The 20,408-nt window shown below is 34.7% G+C and overlaps 1 protein-coding gene across 1 annotated transcript in view; it reads left to right on the plus strand.

The window, feature by feature from the left end:
• Positions 1-20,408, plus strand: part of LOC118200866 (glyoxylate reductase/hydroxypyruvate reductase-like) — an 83,970-nt gene that overhangs the window by 32,927 nt on the left and 30,635 nt on the right. The window contains exon 2 of the mRNA XM_085820038.1: positions 5,343-5,473. The gene's annotated coding sequence lies outside the window, so the exon portion shown is untranslated. The remainder of the gene's footprint in view (positions 1-5,342; positions 5,474-20,408) is intronic.

Consider the following 20,408-nt stretch of genomic DNA (forward strand, 5'->3'; position numbering starts at 1 on the left):
TCGAACATGTGTAGGATGTGACTGGACGCCGTTTGCAGACTCTGCCCCTGTCTCGTTCAGAAGACGAACTGTGGAAAATGGTTGAAAGGGAATGGAGAGCTATCCCTCAGGACACCATCCGCACTCTTAGTGACTCTATGCCTAGACGTGTTTCTTCGTGCAATTCTGTCCGCGGTGGTATTACATCCTTCTGAGCCGACGCTGTTCTCGCTCTGTATTCTGACTATCATTTTGAAATAAAGATCACTTATTCCTGCTTACTGTCTCTTTTTTCCAAATTTCATCACTTTCTGACCACTCTTTCTTGGTGTTGCATTTTCAATGCCGAGCAGTGTATAACATAATAATACTGTAAATATATTTAATATTTTAACTAGATATATCATGAATTAAATGCATTCTTATTTAAATCAGTCAAATTAAAAAGTAAAAGAAATATTCTTAAAAAAACTATTGCTTTTAAATATCTTAGTTTGTTAATCAGTAATATACGGATTTAATTGAAAAGATAAATATCTTAGATTTCTCCGAATGGCAACAGTTTCGAATGTTGAAACAACGCAAAATCATATTTCGATACTAATTGCTGTTTTGGGCCTTGTGAACATTTATAGAAGTGATACTGAAAAATTCTAATATTTTGCGAAGCTGACCTAGCCTTAGTTCGAACCAAATACCTATACTTTCGAATCCTTGCTCAAGCGATATTCATCAATTTCTTTTTTAACGAAATATCTATACTTTCTTCATATTCTAAGTTTCTTTATTTAATTGTTTTGCGGAATTCGAATTACGGATGTTTGTTAATCAGTAATATACGGATTTAATTGAAAAGATAAATATCTTAGATTTCTCCGAATGGCAACAGTTTCGAATGTTGAAACAACGCAAAATCATATTTCGATACTAATTGCTGTTTTGGGCCTTGTGATCATTTATAGAAGTGATACTGAGAACTTTTAATATTTTGCGAAGCTGACCTAGCCTTAGTTCGAACCAAATACCTGTACTTTCGAATCCTTGCTCATGCGATATTCATCAATTTCTTTTTTAACGAAATATCTATACTTTCTTTATATTCTAAGTTTCTTTATTTACTTGTTTTGGGGAATTCGAATTACGGATGGTTAATAAATTCATAGGAATGCGGGAGTCTTTTCTCTCTCTGTCTTCTGCTGACTCTTGATATTTTTCCTTATGGGGCATAGGCTTCTGTATTCTCCAGGAAATGGAACCTGCGTCGCATATTTTGAAGGTCAGTTTGTGACTGGAATATGGTAATCATATATTCAGCTTTACCTTTTTTACGTTTATTTATTTATTTATTCATTTGTGTATGTATGTGTGTGGAATATTCGCTCTCTTTCAAGGCTTTTTTCAAAAATAACTTCTCATTTTATGAGTAAATTCTTTTAAGAACGATATGAGGTTTTTTAAAATGCGATAACCGTATGAAAGGAATGCGGACTCGTAATATTAGAGGAAGCAAAAGACTAACAAGAACTTCTGCTAAGCTAGAAAAGAATTCTGAGGAGTTTAAAAATACTGAGTTTAACATGATAAAATGCATTTTTTGCTCCGGTAGCATATCGTCTTTCTTTAGAATCATTCCGTGCTGAAGGGATCAGTATTGCTATCACTGAAACGAAGTTCGATAATGCGAGAAAATATTTTATAAGTCCGAGTTTGTCTTCTTCCAAGTTTATCTTAATGTTCTGGCTGAAAGTTTGGAATTTTTTTGAAAGCAATTCAGTTGGTGGCTCTTTCAAAAGCAATGGCATTCATTGAAATTAAATTTTGGATGCAATTTTATCTAATTTTTAAGGATGCAATATTTTATTGCTCAAACTGTAGAGACATTAAGTATTTTTGGAAGCAGGCAAGATGAAAAATATGCAACGCCTTCACCAACAGCTTCAACTTCACCAACATTCATTCAACGGAATATCGAACCGCTGACCTCTCGAATACTCGCCCTGCGTGCAGACCACCACATCAAGAAGACATGCTAAGAAGGTGGGAGAAATACCTTATATACTCCCCCTTTTTAAAGGGCAACTGGGTTTTTAGAGGATTCAATCGCCAAATCCTGGGTGTGGAAATTCATCATCCACCACCCTTTTAGTTCGGGCGGCACTGTAGAGACATTAGGTTTTTTTTTGGAAGCAGGAGTGATGGAAAGTGAGCAACGCCTTCGTCGGGAATTGAACCGTGGACCTCTGGAATACGCGCGCAGCGTGCAGACCACCACACCACGAGGCATGCTAAGAAGGCGGGAGAAATACCTTATAAAACTCATTAATGCTGTGTGTTTGTTATATACTTATGTGTTATATATTTGCTATATACATACGTTATGTTTCTCATAAATCAAGCGTTGTGAGCAATTGTACGGAATCTATTCACATTATTCTGTTTTGTGTGCAACACACTGATCCGGACGCCTGATGATTGTAGGATCGATCTACCATACAAGTTTGAGGCAATGTTTTTACTTTCGTGTACTAAGTAAAGGAAGTACTGTAATCCCTAAAAATTTTGGTTAACAGACTTCAACGGAAATACCCATTTTGACCGTTCCCGAATACATTTTGATTATTTTTTTTAAAGAAGACTAAAGAATTCTTTATTTCAAATCTGTACGTAAAATTGATTAAAAATGGACTTTTTTCGAGACGTCTGTACGTACGTATGTGTCTTGCATAACTCAAAATAGATTAGCCGTAGACTGTCGAAATTTTGTATGTAAGGCTACTGCAAGATCTAGTTATGCATCTCCTTTTTTTATTGCTATCCGCGATACTAAATACAAACACACACACACACATATATATATATATATAATTTTTACTTATACATACATACACACACATATATATATAAGTAAAAATAATTATGAGTAATTTAAAATGTCTAAAACTTGCGATAAAGCTGCTAAGTAATAAATGAACAATTTATTATTAGAAAAGGTATTTATATATTATCTACAAAGGAGCGAAATTTAATTAAAGGCATGAATTATTAGAAAAACATTAGTAAGCATTTTTAAGTAACTTTCCAGGTCAGTATCCAAAGTTATCTAGATTTTCTATTGTAGTAAAAATTATTTAAAATCTCTAAAAAAAAATCCTTTGACCGTAAAATTTCTAAATATTAAATTCAAAAGCCAAAGTACTAAAAAAGTAGGTATTGTCATTGATAACGCGCAGATTAATTGACTTGTCAAGGGGAACAAACCAGTATACTTATAGACTAGAAGAGAAACACGCTAATGTGACAATCAAAATCGTAAAAAACAACCTTGTATTTAGCGTAGGTATAATGAAACACTCAATCGATTTTGAGGGCAGCTAAAGGTCCCTCCTCATCAGGAGAAAGAAATACATAGAAAGAAGAAAATAGGAGAAGGAGTCACAGAAACACGTGGTCCTTATCAGCACTGCACGTGGTTAAAACTAGATTTGTAATCAGAGTTGCACTGGCCGCCTACTTTTACTGAGCCAGGCTATCTGATCAAGCATAAAGAAATATTAGCGAAGTTAAAATAGGGAGCGAGGGGCAAATGCATCTTACGCTCAAAATCTGAACTTCAAATAATGGAAACCACGTGTTTCTGATAAGGACCACGTGTTTCTGTGACTCCTTCTCCTATTTTCTTCTTTCTATGTATTTCTTTCTCCTGATGAGGAGGGACCTTTAGCTGCCCTCGAAATCGATTGAGTGTTTCATTATACCTACGCTAAATACAAGGTTGTTTTTTACGATTTTGACAGTATACTTATGTTTATATATATCATTATATACCCACCGCTTTTACCCGCCTGTTATTTTCGCAATTGTTGGTCGTAGTCATACATTTTCAATTACATTACAAAAGTGTTTAAAGTGACGAAAATATTCATGTGTTGACAATCTGAAATTTAAAAAAAAAAAAAAAATCTGAAATGTTTCAGATTTTAAATTACGTCCAAAGGGCCGTTTTTTTAACGTTTTGAGTGTTACCTTTATTTATTAAATATCTTGTTCTTTGCACTTAAACCATAAAATTCAGTTCAAGAGCAATATCGCAAAATAATGTTAAATTAAGCATATCTTTAGAATTTCCGATATACACAGTCTCGCGAGCTGGAGATAAAAGTATTTTTTTTCTATATAACGTTGCCATTTCTCGCTTTTAAAGCATTGAGTTTGTAAATCAAAAATTCGTTAAAGTTTTACAAAATATAAAATCTATAATAAAACAAATTCCAAATTTGGGATTTCAGATGCCCATATTCGCAGTAGGATTTCGTCATTCAAAATTCGATGGCTCTATGTACCATTGTTTTATCACAATGCGAGAAATAGACAATCATTTATGCAGATTTTTCATTATTTAATTTCTTCAAATATAATGCAGGACTCTAACATTTTGTGGCAACAGTTTGAAAAGTGAACCGACGTTTATGAGTCCGACGCAAAATCGCAAAACGAAAACAATAGTCCTTCAGGGACAAATCCCTTTTGGACTAAAAAAAATTTAATGCGATTTCCTGGTTCGTGTACTTATATTTAGGAAAGTTTTATACTCGTTATATAAAAATAAAATTAGAGAAGTTTAGCTGACGTACGACAAAAGTTGATGGGTATATTTAATTTTTAAATTTGTAATTTTTCTCTCTCAACTTGCCTTGAGGGATTGGTTTCAAATCAGGTGAAAGGTTCGGCATTACCTTGACTACCTATTCAGTTCTTGGAAACAGCTGGTTGATTCCCCTATGCTGGGCTTACGAGACATTCTATGAGTTTGACCCTCGAGAAATGCTTCGCTTTGCAATGTTTAGAAAACAATGTTTATATTTTACATTAAAGGAGTAGGAGGTACTTACTTTTATATTTTACATTAAAGGAGTACGAGGTACTTACTTTTATATATTCGAAGGCCAAATTCAAATGTATGTTTTAATGCCGTGGATCGCACAATGTTTCAGTCAGTATTGAGAAATAAGTTGTGGAATAATAAACACGAAACATTTCAGGGCATGTATTTAATACCAAGAAATAGTTTTAAAAAGCTCTCAGACATCTGTACATTACATGAAACACGTGCGCTCTGTATTGGGTTATATACGCCTTTCAGGAAAAAACACGAAAATATACACTTTTTAAGGGTACTGATCATTTATAACAATAATGATAATAGATGTGATAATAACAACAAATAATTTTTCTGAACTTTTGCCGATTGCCGCAGATAATGAACTTACAGGCTGCACGTGTCTCGTGCACCACCAGTTGTCCATCATAGTGCTCAAATATAAAAAAATGCAGAGTAGTTGAAATTTGTATTTTTTCTGAACTAGGTGTGACGTAGAAATTTACGACGAGGAGAAACCCATATCACGAGAAGCTCTCTTGAAAGGTGTTAAAGGAAAAGATGGACTGTTCTGCTTGCTAACTGATCCGATAGACAAAGAAGTATTGGACACTGCAGGTTAGTTGAAATTTCATATTCTCAAATTAGTTGCCTTGAATTAAAAGGAATCAGCTTTATAGACAAACTTTATTAACATTCTAAAACATGAAATATTCTTTAACAGAAAAATCCCTGCAGCACAGGGAAAAAACTCCATTCAACACCAAAAGAATAAACATGAACAACTGTTGCCATTCACACAAACTCAATAGCAAAACAAAACGTGTTGCCAGTATCAAGATTATTGTATAAATGATAACATAAAACTAATGAGAGATCCAAAAATAATTAAGACACAATAACACGCCGAATAAGTACTAATTCAGAAGTCAAACAACAAAAATCAGCGTTATATTTACAAAATTTTCACAGGACTAGTTTCGATGGTTTTACCGAACCACCATCTTCAGCTGCAAAACCGCAAATGAACAAGATAGGAAATAATGATTAGATGAGATAAGAAAGCCTGGACAAGAATAAGCAAGTGGCGCCATCTGTTGGCGAAACCAGAACTAAAACAAAATTTCTCTAAAAGCCGAAGGCAAATTTGGATTGGAATTAGGATCGTTAACTAGAACAGAAAGATTTTTATGAATGTGAAATGCCTCTAGAAAATCCAGTTCTCCAATGGAAGATGTTTTTTAAATAATTTTAGCAGCAGAAAAATTGAAAGTGTGATTTTTGGACCAACAATGTTGAGCAACAGAAGACTTCTGTGTTTCCTTTTTCCTAACATATGCCTCATGTTCTTTGACGCGAAATTTTAAGGCTATCTTAGTTTGGCCAATGTAAATTAAACCACACTGGCAAGGAATCCTATAAATACCCCAAGAATTCATATCCGGAATGGGGTCCTTGAGTATAGAAGTCCGAATTTTATTGATGGGAGAATAAACAACCCGAAAGTTAAATTTCTGCAAAATATGTGCAACTTTATAGCTAATTGATGGAAATAAGGGAATGACAACAGAATTTTTATAATCTCCTAAAATAAGAGTGTGGCTTTTAGTGTGTTGAGATGAGAAACTGCTTGATTAATAATGTTGGGTGAAAAGCCCCTGTCAATAGCTATTGCTTTTAAATAATTTAGTTCCTGAAATTCAATGTGAAATTCAATAATAAACCTTTGAAACCAAATCTAACTGCGAGAGAAAGAGCTACAATGCGCGAAATTCATTCTAACCCAGATATTATCATTTCAAAGGCCGACAAAGGTGGCCAGATAGTCGTCATGGATCAGAACACTTACATCGATGGTGTCACTAAACTCTTAAACAAAGGACCATATAATCCGATCCCTAAAGATCCTTCACCTTCGGACTTGTCCAAAATAAAAACTGCGATCAAATCTTCGCAAATCATTTCAAGCAACTTAAAACATTCGCTTATCCCATCTGTTGCGAGTTGTGCCAGATTATATGCTCTTCCCAAAATTCATAAAAGTGGTGTTCCTTTCCGCCCTATTGTATCAAATTTAGGTACTGCCTCGTATCCATTAGCTAAATATTTAGTTTCTAGATTTTCCACTCTATTAGAGAATAACATTTACACCATAAAAAATTCAATAGAGTTTGTAAAAAAGGTTAAAAACATTTCTCCTAGAAATTTACTCATGGTTACTTTTGATGTAAAATCGTTATTCACCAATGTCCCGGTGGAGGGTGCATTAAGATGTCTAGAAACCAGACTTCGCGAATTTCATTTCTCTTGCATCGAAATTGATGAGCTAATTTCTCTCACTCAACTCTGTTTAAAACAAACACATTTTGTTTTCCAAAATAAATATTACAAGCAAACTGAGGGATTAGCCATGGGAAGCCCCCTCAGTCCCATCCTGGTTGATATCTACATGCATTATTATGAATCAAAATAGTTTGAAACTTTAAACTTCTCGGCATGGTTCCGCTACGTAGACGATACTTTTACCCTGTTTGAAGGTAATAAAGATGATTTAAATAAAGTTCTTTCAACAATGAATTCTATTGATCCTGCTATTCAGTTCACTTTTGAACTTGAGACTTGCAATTCTCTTCCGTTTCTCGACATTCTGGTCACACGTAACACATCCAACTTCAGTACTACAGTTTACCGTAAACCTTCAGCGGTTTGCCTTCCACCACACTTTAAATCATGTCATCCGACTAAACAAAAGTTAGCTTCATTTTATTCCTATGTTTTCCGTGCTCTTCAAGTTTGCTCCTCCAAACTAGCCCTTGATGAAGAACTAAATTATTTAAAAGCAATAGCTATTGACAGGGGCTTTTCACCCAACATTATTGATCAAGCAGTTAAAAAATTCTCATCTCAACACACTAAAAGCCACACTCTTATTTTAGGAGATTATAAAAATTCTGTTGTCATTCCCTTCTTTCCATCAATTAGCTATAAAGTTGCACATATTTTGCAGAAATTTAACTTTCGGGTTGTTTATTCTCCCATCAATAAAATTCGGACTATACTCAAGGACCCCATTCCGGTTATGAATTCCTGGGGTATTTATAGGATTCCTTGCCAGTGTGGTTTAATTTACATTGGCCAAACTAAGATAGCCTTAAAATTTCGCGTCGAAGAACATGTGGCATATGTTAGAAAAAAGGAAACACAGAAGTCTTCTGGTGCTCAACATTGTTGGTCCGAAAATCACGCTTTCAATTTTTCTGCTGCTAAAATTATTCAAAAAATCATCTTCCATTGGAGAACTGGATTTTCTAGAGGCATTTCACATTCATAAAAATCTATCTGTTCTAGTTAACGATCCTAACTCCAATCCAAATTTGCCTTCGGCTTTTAGAGAAATTATTTTTTAGTTCTGGTTTCGCCAACAGATGGCACCACTTGCTTATTCTTGTCCAGGCTTTGTTATCTTATCTAATCATTATTTCCTATCTTGCTCATTTGCGGTTTTGCAGCTGAAGATGGTGGTTCGGTAAAACCATCGAAACTAGTCCTGTGAAAATTTTGTAAATATAACGCTGATTTTTGTTGTTTGAGTTCTGAATTAGATCCAAAAATGTTTTTGGATTTGTCAAGAAGGATCTGTATTCAAACACCCTTTATTTTGCCCGGTCATGGCGCTCAGAGGGTTAAATACTGAGAAAATGCAGATATTAAATATACATCCGACAAAAGAGAAAAGAAAAAAAATGCAAATATTAAATATACATCCAAACACAAATAATTCATCTTCTGTACAAATAAAGGAAAGCATATAGAGTTAAAAAGGAGCCAAGATGTTAATGTTTGGTTTATATTTGGATCTAAGGAGTAAGAATGAAAATGTCGGCTCAGATGATATCGAAATAGAAGTACTTTAATATTTAAGAAGTTCGCAGAAAAATTAACGTAAAATGATATTGAATAATATTATAATTCTAAGATTTTTTAATCGTATATGAAACATAAATTCTTAAATTAGTGTTTCCTTTAGAACCAGGGCTGTGGAGTCAGAGTCATGGAGTCGGGCAGATTTTGGGGTACTACAATCAGCAGAATTGACAGGAGGCGAGAATGGGATGTTTGTTCTTTCTGAAATGGAGGGTTTATTGCAGAAGGATTCATTTCTTCAATGAAGAAAAGAGAAACTAGTTTGCTAGGCAATGAGATCTTGCTGGGTTCAATATATGTACATCTGAAACATCGAATTTTCTTGGATGACGAACAAATTAAAAAGACAAAGAAAACCATCTATGAACTTTCATTAAGAATGAAATTATTCTCAGAACAATTGGAGAATTCGAATCAGGACAGTCAAACTGCAGGCATTGCAATTGAATCTCTATCATCCTCTTCCAGTGATGAATTAGATTTTGAGAAATATTTTAGGATAATATTGAAAAGGCGAAGGCAAAGCGAATGAAAATAAATAACCAAGAACCTTTAAATATAAAAATGAAAAAATACAAACAAGATTTCAACACGGCCTTTGAAGAAATAGAAAAATATGATTGCGCTGGCAAGACTCCTCTTTTAGAACTTATAAAAATCTAGTCTGAAAAGTTAAAAGAAGTAGCGCTAACAGTAAGTAACAGCTCTTCCTCCTACTCAAGTTAGTGTGGAAAGACTTTTTTGAGCTCTGAAGTTTATCAAGTCGGATCTATGGCCCTCCAACAAAGACTATCTTGCCGAAGCCATACTGTTTCTTAGAAATAACTAAAGCAAGTTTTTCCATTTTATAATAAATGCTAATTAATATAATAATTTGCTATTCCATCAATTTTCTTTCAATTTCCATCATCATCTGTTACTTCTTTTATATTAAAAAAATAAGCTGTAGCCCATGCGTATAAGCTTACATGTATATATATGAGGGAGTCGGAGTCTTTAAAATTCCAGGAGTCAGAGTCGGAGTCGATTATTTTCCCTACCGAGTCCACAGCCCTGTTTAGAACTTAAATATGCTATTTGTCTTATTCCTCTATGCACGGTTTTCATAACAAAGGAGATTCTGATACATAATTAGGGTTCAAGGCTTAGTGCAATAATAATGCAATAGGTTAATTCCAGCTTTCACATGATTAGATCGTTTGCACACTCCTTGTTAGTGTGTTACATTATTTTAGCTGTTAAGAAATGTTTCATGAGTGATTTTCTGCCTCAAATTTGTTCTATATGCAGCAAGAGCCTCATAATATTTATTCTAGGATTTTCTTTGCAGCCGCATTTTTCCCGCTCACTGGCAGAAGAATAACAGATATGAGCGCGAAAAGTTGTGTACAGGCAACAAGCAGTAATCTATTTTCTGTAATCCTTATCTTTATTTTGATCATCATATCGGGTCTGTCATTATCTTCATCCTGTGACCGACGTATGAACTACATTCTTAAACGGATTTTCTTTCCACTTCAATTATACCCAGTCTTTTATATGTAAGTTTCTGTGACTTAAATATTAAAGAATTACATACAGAACAAAATGTGTCTGGATGGGTTTCACATTCATAAATGAGATACAGTAATAATTAAAAAAAAGGATGACTAATTAGTTTGAAGTAACATAGATATATGCATGCTATATTGCTTGAAAATCAGTTGGAAACTGCAGTAATAAAAAATAATGTCTCTAAAATTAGTTGGAAAAATAAATATATGTATTGTTGCGCGCGTACGGGTTCGTTATGAATTGAATGCGGAAGTCCAATGAAAAGTGAATATTATCACAACAAATAAAACAAAATGCTTAAAGTTCCTCAGATATTTGTACAATATTCCAATATCTCACAGTAGTTATTTTTTAAACTACTAAAAACGTTCAATAGAGCTAATTCAAAACAGAAACGTAGAGAAAGCTAATCCGATTTCAACGCGAATTCGCTACAGTAAACAACTTTCTAAAAACTGAGCTGAGGTGTTCTATCTCTGGCTTTTATAGCTTTTTAAATCGGCCGCACGAGATTGTTCTAGCAGTTTCTCGAAATCAAAAAGAGACATTTATTTATTAAATGTTAAATGCACGCGCTCTTGTATTTTTTATTTTCCGGCTTAGCTTTCTCTTAATATTCGTCACACGCTGCACTGCACGGGGAATAAAACAATTTAATTTGTAATTCTACTAACATTAGCGATTTAAATACCAAATCCGTAACAGTATTGACAAAATCAGCACATTACGAAACGGTTGCATAAATAACACAAGGAAAACATTTGGAAATTAAGTACATTAAAAAATGTAACAAAATAGCCCGTATGCCTGTATAAAGAGAAATGCTTTCTTTCAAAAATGTGATGTGACAAATAAAAACTACATTCATTTAAGATATTTCAGAATTTTCAAAATATTTCGAATTCTAAATCTATTAAGCTTACATATTTATGTATCATATGAGTTTTGGTTGTTGACTAGTGTGATTTATAATGCAAATGTTAGTATCATCATGTATAAAGTGTTCTGATTTATGTGAATCACGCTTTTTCAATTTACAAACCGTGTATATACGTTAACATTAATTCAGTTCGAAATGCTGAATAGAATAAAAACAGTTCAATAAAAACAGTGAGAAAACAGTTCCTATTAGTATTATGAACGGAATACCGATCATATCGTTATGAGTTTTGTACATAAATAGATGATTTTAGTGAAATTATATGCGAAATTGTTAAAGATAAAGTCATCTGGACGCCATCCTGCGTTACTCTCCAGACTGTGTCTACTGAGAAAGTTGAAACTGGTGTGAAGTTAACCTTTAACATCACGTTTGGAAGTCCCGCCGACCATCACACGGCATATGTGGCAGATATTACAGATCCTTGCATATTGGACTTACTAAGAAAGTATAATATTTCCTTGTACTTGAACGAACTGCATTCTGCTTCTGAAGACATAACTGTCCATCATCGGAATGGGTCATCATATGGAAATGCTGACGCCCCGTCTAAAAGACACTTTCCAGAAAGCTGCAGATGTTGTTCCAGGTCGAAGGGAAATACGAGCTGCTTAATTGTCGTACGTCAAGTTACGAATTCAACATCGTCTGACCCAGATCTAAGAATCGGCGAAGAAGTCAGAAAAGACCAGTTTGAAGACGGTGGCAATAAATCCCTAATTGATTTAATGTAGTCTTCAATTGGAAAATCTATCTGGAAGGATATTTCGATGTATAGTCTTACAAAAATACAATATTGGGCTCTCTGGGACTCGCTTCACATTCAAAACGGCGTTTTCTACTAGAAATTCGAATTGGATGATGGAAAGGCTTCCCGATGGCAGCTGATACTTCCAAGATCCCGGATTCCGGACGTTCTTTAAGAACTATAGCAGCCCTATAGGATACTATTTCGGAATAATGAAGACTTTGCGCAGAATTCGAGAGTGCTTCTACTGCAGTAATGCAAGGGCTGACGTGCAAAAGTGGTGCCAATCATGTGATGATTTTGCGGTGGAATAGGGCCGAAGAAACGCAGCCGGGGCAAGCTGCAACGTTACAATTTAGGAACGCTTTTTAAACGTATAGCCTTTGACATTCTGGGACGTCTGCCACGAAATGCTTGATGGTAGCAAATACATCCTCGTTGTCATTGATTATTTCACCAAGTTGCCCCCTATTCCTGATCAAGAGGCTGTCACGGTAGCAGAAGTAGCGATACAACATTAGACTTTCAGGTTCGGAGTGCTTCTTCAGTTGTATTCCGATCAAGGAAGAAATTTGAACCTCGGCTGTAATTAAAAAACTCAACAAGCTGCTCGGCATCGACAAAACCCAAATGACACCTTTACAACCCCAGTCAGAGGGCATGGTAGAGAGGTTTAATCCAACCATCCCTGATAACTCTCGCTAGTGGTTTCCAGAAACCAACAAAGCGTTATCTCGTTTTTTACTGCCATTGTAGTGCTGTTCACGAGACTACAGGCTATTCCCTATCCCAGATGATCTTCTATCATGGCTTCGTATGCCTTTTGATCTCTTGTTTGGTCGCCTTTCGAATGCGCCTTCATTCAAGCACTTTGAAGTGATGTTCAGTTTTGCACGGAGCGAGTCAGCTTGGCGACGGAGAAGGTGAAGACCCGATACGACACGAGAGCTACAAGACATCGATTCAATGAAGGAAACAAGGTTTGTTTATGGAATCCGATTTCATAGAAAGGTCTTTCTCCTAAACTACAGTCACGTTGGGATGGTCCTTACACAGTCCTAATCAAACTGAACGACGCCGTAGCTTGGATCCGTAAGTTAGTGAATTCTAAGGCGAAAGTCGTTCATTGCGATAGGCTAGTTTCTTACTATGGCCATAGTACATAGTCCCCATAGTGTGGCTACATCCGGATCGTCGATGGTGTTGGCCGTTAAACTTCGTGCTCCGATTTTAGTTGATTTTAAAGGTGGAAATAGCTACAGTCGGTATTTTTCATGTTTTAAAATGTGTGCATAAAGTGTTCCTGATCAAGTAGATACCAATTTTGTGAAATTCGACCTGCAAATTTCAAAGTTATGGTGATTTTGGATACATAGTTGTGGTTTAGTGTTGCGAGATTCCAGCAATGGGGTCTTCGTTTTGTGAAGTTTTGGATCGTGTTTTGTGCCTAACAGGTGTAGAAATTATGTTCTACAGCTTCCGTGGATTGCATCGATTTGCGTCATATGTATTTTAGATAAGTATTTACTGATTTATCTTCAATTTTGTATTTGTTTACATTGTACTTTGTGTTCATAGACTGATATTAAGCTAGAGACTGTTTTCGAATTAATTAATGGTCCTTTTGGTGAAATTAATTGCAATTTTCTTTTAAATATTAATGTTTTTTATGATTTTATGACTTACAAAAAATTTTTGGACAGGTTTATCACAATTAGGATAATTAATTAAGATTTTTATACTATGGTACAAAAAAGACGCTATCTTACACCACTGTTCTTCGAAATTCTTAAGAGTCTGTAACCGGAAGTTGCCATACGCATAGAAAATATGTTCTAAATTTATATGTTGTTACTGATTATAATCTCTAGAGAAGTAATGTTTTTGAACTTGTCAAACTTACGTTCTAAGACTGTGGTTCTTTCCTGGAAAACTCCATAGACTATATGTTAAATTCATGCTTATATTACTACTTGAAGTCAAGTGATAATTGTTTTAATTTCTGTACTATAATGTTCCTTGGGGTTCTTTTTGTTAATTTAATAATTCAAATCGTACTTAATTTTAATTAGTCTTTTGTTAATTAATGATTTTTGTTTAATTGGTTCTTTTCCGCTTACCGATTTGTTTTTCATAGTGTTTTTATTTCTGTTTCACTTTTAAGTCATATGTTTAAGGGTTTTATGATTATATAGTAACTCCCTCTGCAGAAAAGCCCATTTTATAGAATTATAATAAAATGTCTCATTCTAATGTTACGCTTTCTCCGGCACATTCAGTTTCTTCAGTCTTTGAATCTTCTCCTGGCTCTGTACAAGATTTGGCTCCAGAAAAGGTAACTGGGAACCATCTATCATTTATTAATGAATCCTATGACGGTATCTTAGCATTTTTAGTTGATGCCAATGCAAAACATAAATTAAATAATAAAGATGCAGCGAAACTTAAAAAGTTTGTAAGCAATATCAGATCACATTCAAACAAACGTGAATTATACATAGCTCACCTGGAAGGTTTTAACGCCTGCTTGAAGGAAAGAGTCTCTTCATTGGAGGAAAAGAATTCTTTGTTGGAAAAAAGACTTTTGGAACTTGAGTTAAAATTTAATCAGTTAACACAGCTTGACCAAGCCACTGTCTTACCACATTCGTAAATAGCGTCCGATTTACAGTCTTGTCATTTACATAGTTTAGATGGTAAATTTGATAAAGTGAATTCGGAGTTATCTTCTGCAGAAATTGTTAGGCTTACTTCGAAGCCTTCACAGGTAAGGAAGATTCCAGCTCAACAGGATCACGTTTTGATTATCAAGGCTAAAGATACAAGTAGATCGCCAAACAGTATTAAGACGCAATTAGTTCAGAATATTAAACCGCAAAGGCTCGGAGTAAATATTTTACAAGTTCGTCCAACAAGAGCCAAAGAGTTACTTGTTCGTTGTAAAGGGGAAGAGCAATTGGTGACATTGAAAAAAGCCATTTTGGAAAACTCGGATTTGAAGGAACATTTGGACCTGAGAATTCCAAGAGTGTCTTTCATAGTTTTTGGGGTTCCTCAGGATACTACTTCTGAGGAACTGCAAATTGCTTTTCAAGAACTCTTATCATCAGGTGAGAAGAATTTTGTTTTTCCAAGGGAACCCAGATCCAGAACAGACGGTACGTGCAACTGGCTTGTTGAGGTGTCTAGAGAACAGGCACAATTGTTGAAGGACCTGAAGAGAGTCTATATTGGTTTCGCATCGTGCTTCTTTCGAGAATTTCATAAAGTGACGCGTTGTTATCACTGTCAAGCCTTTGGTCATTTAAGTCTAATTTGAAAAAATCCACCGGCCTGTGCAAAGTGCGGGAATGGCCACCTTACTCAGGAGTGCTCCGAAATCATTGCAAATTGCGTCAATTGTACTCACTCCAACGCCTCTGCAGGAACGAAGTACGAGACATCACATAAGGCTAGCTCATCACAATGTCCGCTATACAGGCAGGAGATTCTTCGCCTCAGCAACACTCAGAAGTGACAGGCTCAATGAACATACCTGTTACTCAGAGCATCTCGGGTCTGACTTGTGCACAAGTAAATTTACAGAGATCAAGGGCAGCTACTTTAAATTTTATTGATTTTATGATTAGAAATGAAATACAGCTCGCGCTCTTACAAGAACCTTATGTCAAAGATGGCAAGATCATTGGATTACCAAACTGTAGTAAGATATTCTTTTCTGGTTCTTTTAAAGCGTTGATAATATATAATGGCCCTCTAAATCCATTTTGTGTGGCGAGAACTTTAGATGCAGTGACAATTCGCTTGCAATTTATCAATAGAAGTATTAATATTACTAACGTTTATTTTCCACCGACGGCCGATTTAGATAGCAATTTAACCGAACTTTGTTCACATATTATTCATAATGATCATTTGCTTATTGCGGGTGATTTTAATGCTACGAGTCCTCTTTGGGGTGGAAATCAAGAAGATCATAGGGCTGCTAAAGTTCTTGATTTTATCCACGAAAACAGACTGTGTGTTCTTAATTCCTCCGATTCAGAGCCAACATTCTTAACTGTCAGAGCCAAGGGTTGGCCTGATATTACATTAGCTTCATCTCCTTTTGCAATTTCTATTACAAATTGGAGGGTGTTGACAGGTTTGTCTATTAGTGATCATCAAATTATTTTGTTTGAAATTGGAATCTCGGAAGACATAATTTTGAAACGTAGATTTAAAACTTCATATGGTGGACATGAAAAATTTATTGAGAAACTTCGTCCACGAATTTCTCAATTTATAAATTTATTTGAATCTAATACTTCTCGAGAGGATTTAGAAAATAACTACGACTTTTTTATTAGTTCATTGATGGATGCAGCAACAGCGTCCTATAACTCGAAAAGAGTACGGATTAAAACCTCTACATCATGGTGGTCTGACTCTCTCACAATAAAAAGGAACAAAGCTCGTGCTTTAAGGAGACGTATGCAAAAAGAAAGGGATGACAATATAAGGCATTCACTTAAAATTTCTTATAAGAAGGAACTAGCAATTTTTAAAAGATTGATTATAAAGACAAAAAGTGAATCTTGGAAGGCATTTTGTGCTGCTATTGAAAATCCTTATGGCATCACTCAAAAGATTGCAGTGGACAGAGTATTTCGACCTTTTCAGCTGCCAGTAGAGGTAGCTCCGGACTGTACTTCTCTGGGAGAGAAATATAAAAAAATTTTAGATGAGTTATTTCCATTGGATTTGGAGATTGACGATATGGATTTACATAAAGTAATGCGAGAAAAATTTAAAAATCAAACTTGGAATTCTACTTTAAGTGACTCTGCCCTCCTGGAGCTTGAGGAGTTAGAAAATACAATTCGTTCTCTACCGTCTAAGAAGGCCCCCGGACCAGACGGTCTTGATAATATTATCATAAAGATACTTTTCAAAGAATTCCCCCAATTGATGTTATCTTTATATCGAGCATGTTGGAAATTGGCTTTATTTCCACGGCAGATGAAAATTGCCGAAATAGTTTTATTTGGCAAAAAAGGTAAAGATCCTGCTATTTTGTCTTCTTATAGACCAGTGAGTCTTCTTTCTTCTTTAAATAAACTCTTTGAAAAATTAATATTGAACAGACTAAATTATTTTCTAACTGAAAATAAAGTGATCAGCGACTTTCAATTTGGATTTAAAAAGGGGGTTTCAACTGAAATGGCTGTTTTTAATCTGCTAAACACAGTAAAACGCAACAGGGATGGTAACAGGCACACGTTAATCATCTCCATTGATATACGTGGTGCATTTGACACGGTCGTCTGGTGGCCTGACATAATTGATGCATTGGATAGCGCAAACTGCCCTGTAGAAATTTTGAATTTAATTCGAAATTATTTGGAACAACGCAAAATTCAATTGACCCTGGATAATGAAATTTTAATAAAAGATATGCAAAGAGGCTGTCCACAGGGTTCCTGTTTAGGACCAACCCTGTGGAACTTAGTCGCTAATACGGCCTTTGGTATTTTTGAAAATACTGAACAAGTAATTTTGCAAGCTTATGCCGATGATTTTCTGTTAATTATCTCAGGCGTAAAGGATATTGAAGTAAGAGCTCAACAAGCGATTAATAAGTTTGTAGAGTGGGCAGACATGCATAAATTAAGAATTTCCGAAGAAAAAACTACTATGTTGTTTATCGGTAGGAAAAGAAAAATGCGTCGAAATCCGTCTATAAAAATCCATGGAAGACCAATAAAATGTGCAAACACCTTGAAATATTTAGGCTTTGTTATCAGCAATACGCTGTCTTGGTTCCCACATGTGAAACATTTTAAACAGAGATGTGCCGTTCTTACGAATGGCATGACAAAGACTATGGGCCTTAATTGGGGCACTTCCCCAAAAATCTTGCGGCTGTGGTATAAAACAATCACTGAAAGAGTTCTTTTGTACGGAGTCTCCATTTGGGGTTTTGATATGAACAAAACTATGAGCGGCTTACTGAATTCAATACAGAGGCATCAGCTATTACTTATTTGCAAAGGTTATAGAACAACGTCGACAGCCTCATTGCAGATTTTGGCGGGTATACCTCCATTAGATCTGCAGGCTCAAAGAGACTCTTTCTTAGGACGGATCCTACGATTACGATTGGATGGGGATTTATGGAACCAACATCACCTAGTAAATGATTATGAACTACGGGTTCCATCTAATCTTGGCCATCCTGCCTCTTTAAAACTCAAATCTGCAGTCAATTTATACTATACGGCTCCAGTAGCCAATGACATTGCTCTATTTACAGATGGTTCTAAAACTGAACGTGGAACAGGTTGTGCATTTTGTGTATTTAACAATACTCAAAAGGTATATACATGGACTCGAAGGCTTGATGACAGAAATACTGTTTTTCAGGCAGAACGTTTAGCGATAAACGCTGCTCTCACTTATGTTAAAAGAAATCTATCGGGCAAGACTAAGATCTTCGGTGATTCATTATCTAGTCTGCAGGCTATCTCAGACATTACGAATAGAAATCCGATTGTACAAGTTATTCAAGAGAAATTGCTAAGATTTAATTCATCTGAAAGACCACTTCTTACCTGGATGCCAGCTCATGTTGGCATACTGGGCAACGAAGAAGCAGATACTTTAGCTAAATGGGCTGCTAATGATATCAACGGAATTGAAAATCCAACGAAATTGCCTTTTTCACACTTGAAGAGCGAGACTTTAAATACACTGCTTGTGAAATGGCAGGAAAGATGGACTAATGACTCCACAGGAAGACGAGTCTTCTCTTTCTTTCCAAAAGTTTCACTCAGTCAAAGAAGCACATCGAATTTTTATACTCAATTTTTCACTGGTCATGGACCTTTTAATACATATCTCTTTCGATTTGGACTACGTACGACTGAGCTTTGTTCTTGCGGGGAGTTGGGAGACCCTGAACACTTTATCTTTCACTGTCCATTTACTAAAAACCTTCACTTGAATAAACCTTTAGATCAACACAGGCCAAAATGGGCTGAATTGATATTAAAAAACTCTAGTGAGAGTAAGAAATTTAAGGAAATTATGCTTTTCTGTCAGGAATTAAATTTTTCTGTAAATAATTCTCTCAGATCATCTCTATTGGGAGTGAGTAATTGACTTTCAGCGACTGTTAGATTTTTACTGTATAATGGTAATTGTTTAACTTTGTGTGTTTGATGCTTATTATTGTTCAGTTTTGTTGTTTCCACTACTTATGTTACTGATTTAAAATTAGAAATGGTTTTACGTAGAACAGACGTATCTGACATTGAATGCATCTATGCTCTTATAAATTGTAACGGTTACTTGTAGCCTATTACTTTCTTATATTGTACAAATAGTCGGTTTTATTTGTGATGCACATAGTATTTGTTGTATGGTACTGAAATCGTTCTTAATCATATATATATATATCATGATTATTTTGTTCAGTTTTGTAATTGTTAATTAAATTTAACAGAAAATTTTTGTGACAATTTTATTATTTTGCATATTTTAATGCGTTCTTTTGTAATTCAATTGATTCACTTTGGTGAACTTGATAGACTTGATAGGCATTAATTGTGCATTCTTTTATAAAAATTTGCATTCATGATAGTTATTTTATATTATTCTTTACTTTAATCTTGAATGCATTTTGCATTTGATTTTGAAATTCTGTAAAATTTTATGTCGGCATTTTTCTAGTATTGCATTTGTCTTAGCGATGCCAGCAAACCTGATCTAGAATAATTATTTTGTATACCTTTTTTCACTTTTCTGAATTGAATAGTTGACCTGTTTTTGTGAATTTGATTGGTTTTACCTGAGTTCTCTATTGTAAAATGTGCATTTAAGGCAGTATTTTATAATAATTTTCTTTGACTTATTTTTGAATGTTTGACTTATTTTTGAATGAATGTGGTTTTTGGAATTGGAAATTTTTCATATCTTTATGTTGGCATTATTCTTGTACTGTATTTCTATCGCGTTGCCAGCAAACCTGATGTAGAGTTTTTATATTACTTGCAGTGGTTTTGTTTTTAAACCAAATTTATGTTTTGTATTGTAATAATATCTCAGGTTCAGTGTATTTGATGATAATATTGTTCAGTTATCAAAGTTATTGGTTCTTAATTCTGAATTCATATGAAAAAATTTTATTTGGCAGTTTATTATTGTCTTAGTTTATCTTTATGTATTTTTTTTTTTCTAAATTGAATGGTTCTTCTTGAAATTGTGAATCTAATTGATATTAATTGTGTATAATACAGTGATGAATGTATTATATTTTGTTTGTACCATAGTTTTTATTTAAATTAGTTGGACTCAGTTTTGAAATTGTTTGAATGCTTATAGGTACTACTTGTAACATGCTTTCT

This window comes from Stegodyphus dumicola, chromosome 7 (genome assembly GCF_044657685.1).
Source record: "Stegodyphus dumicola isolate Sdum_Otavi_A_Nest chromosome 7, ASM4465768v1".
NCBI lineage: Eukaryota > Metazoa > Arthropoda > Arachnida > Araneae > Eresidae > Stegodyphus > Stegodyphus dumicola.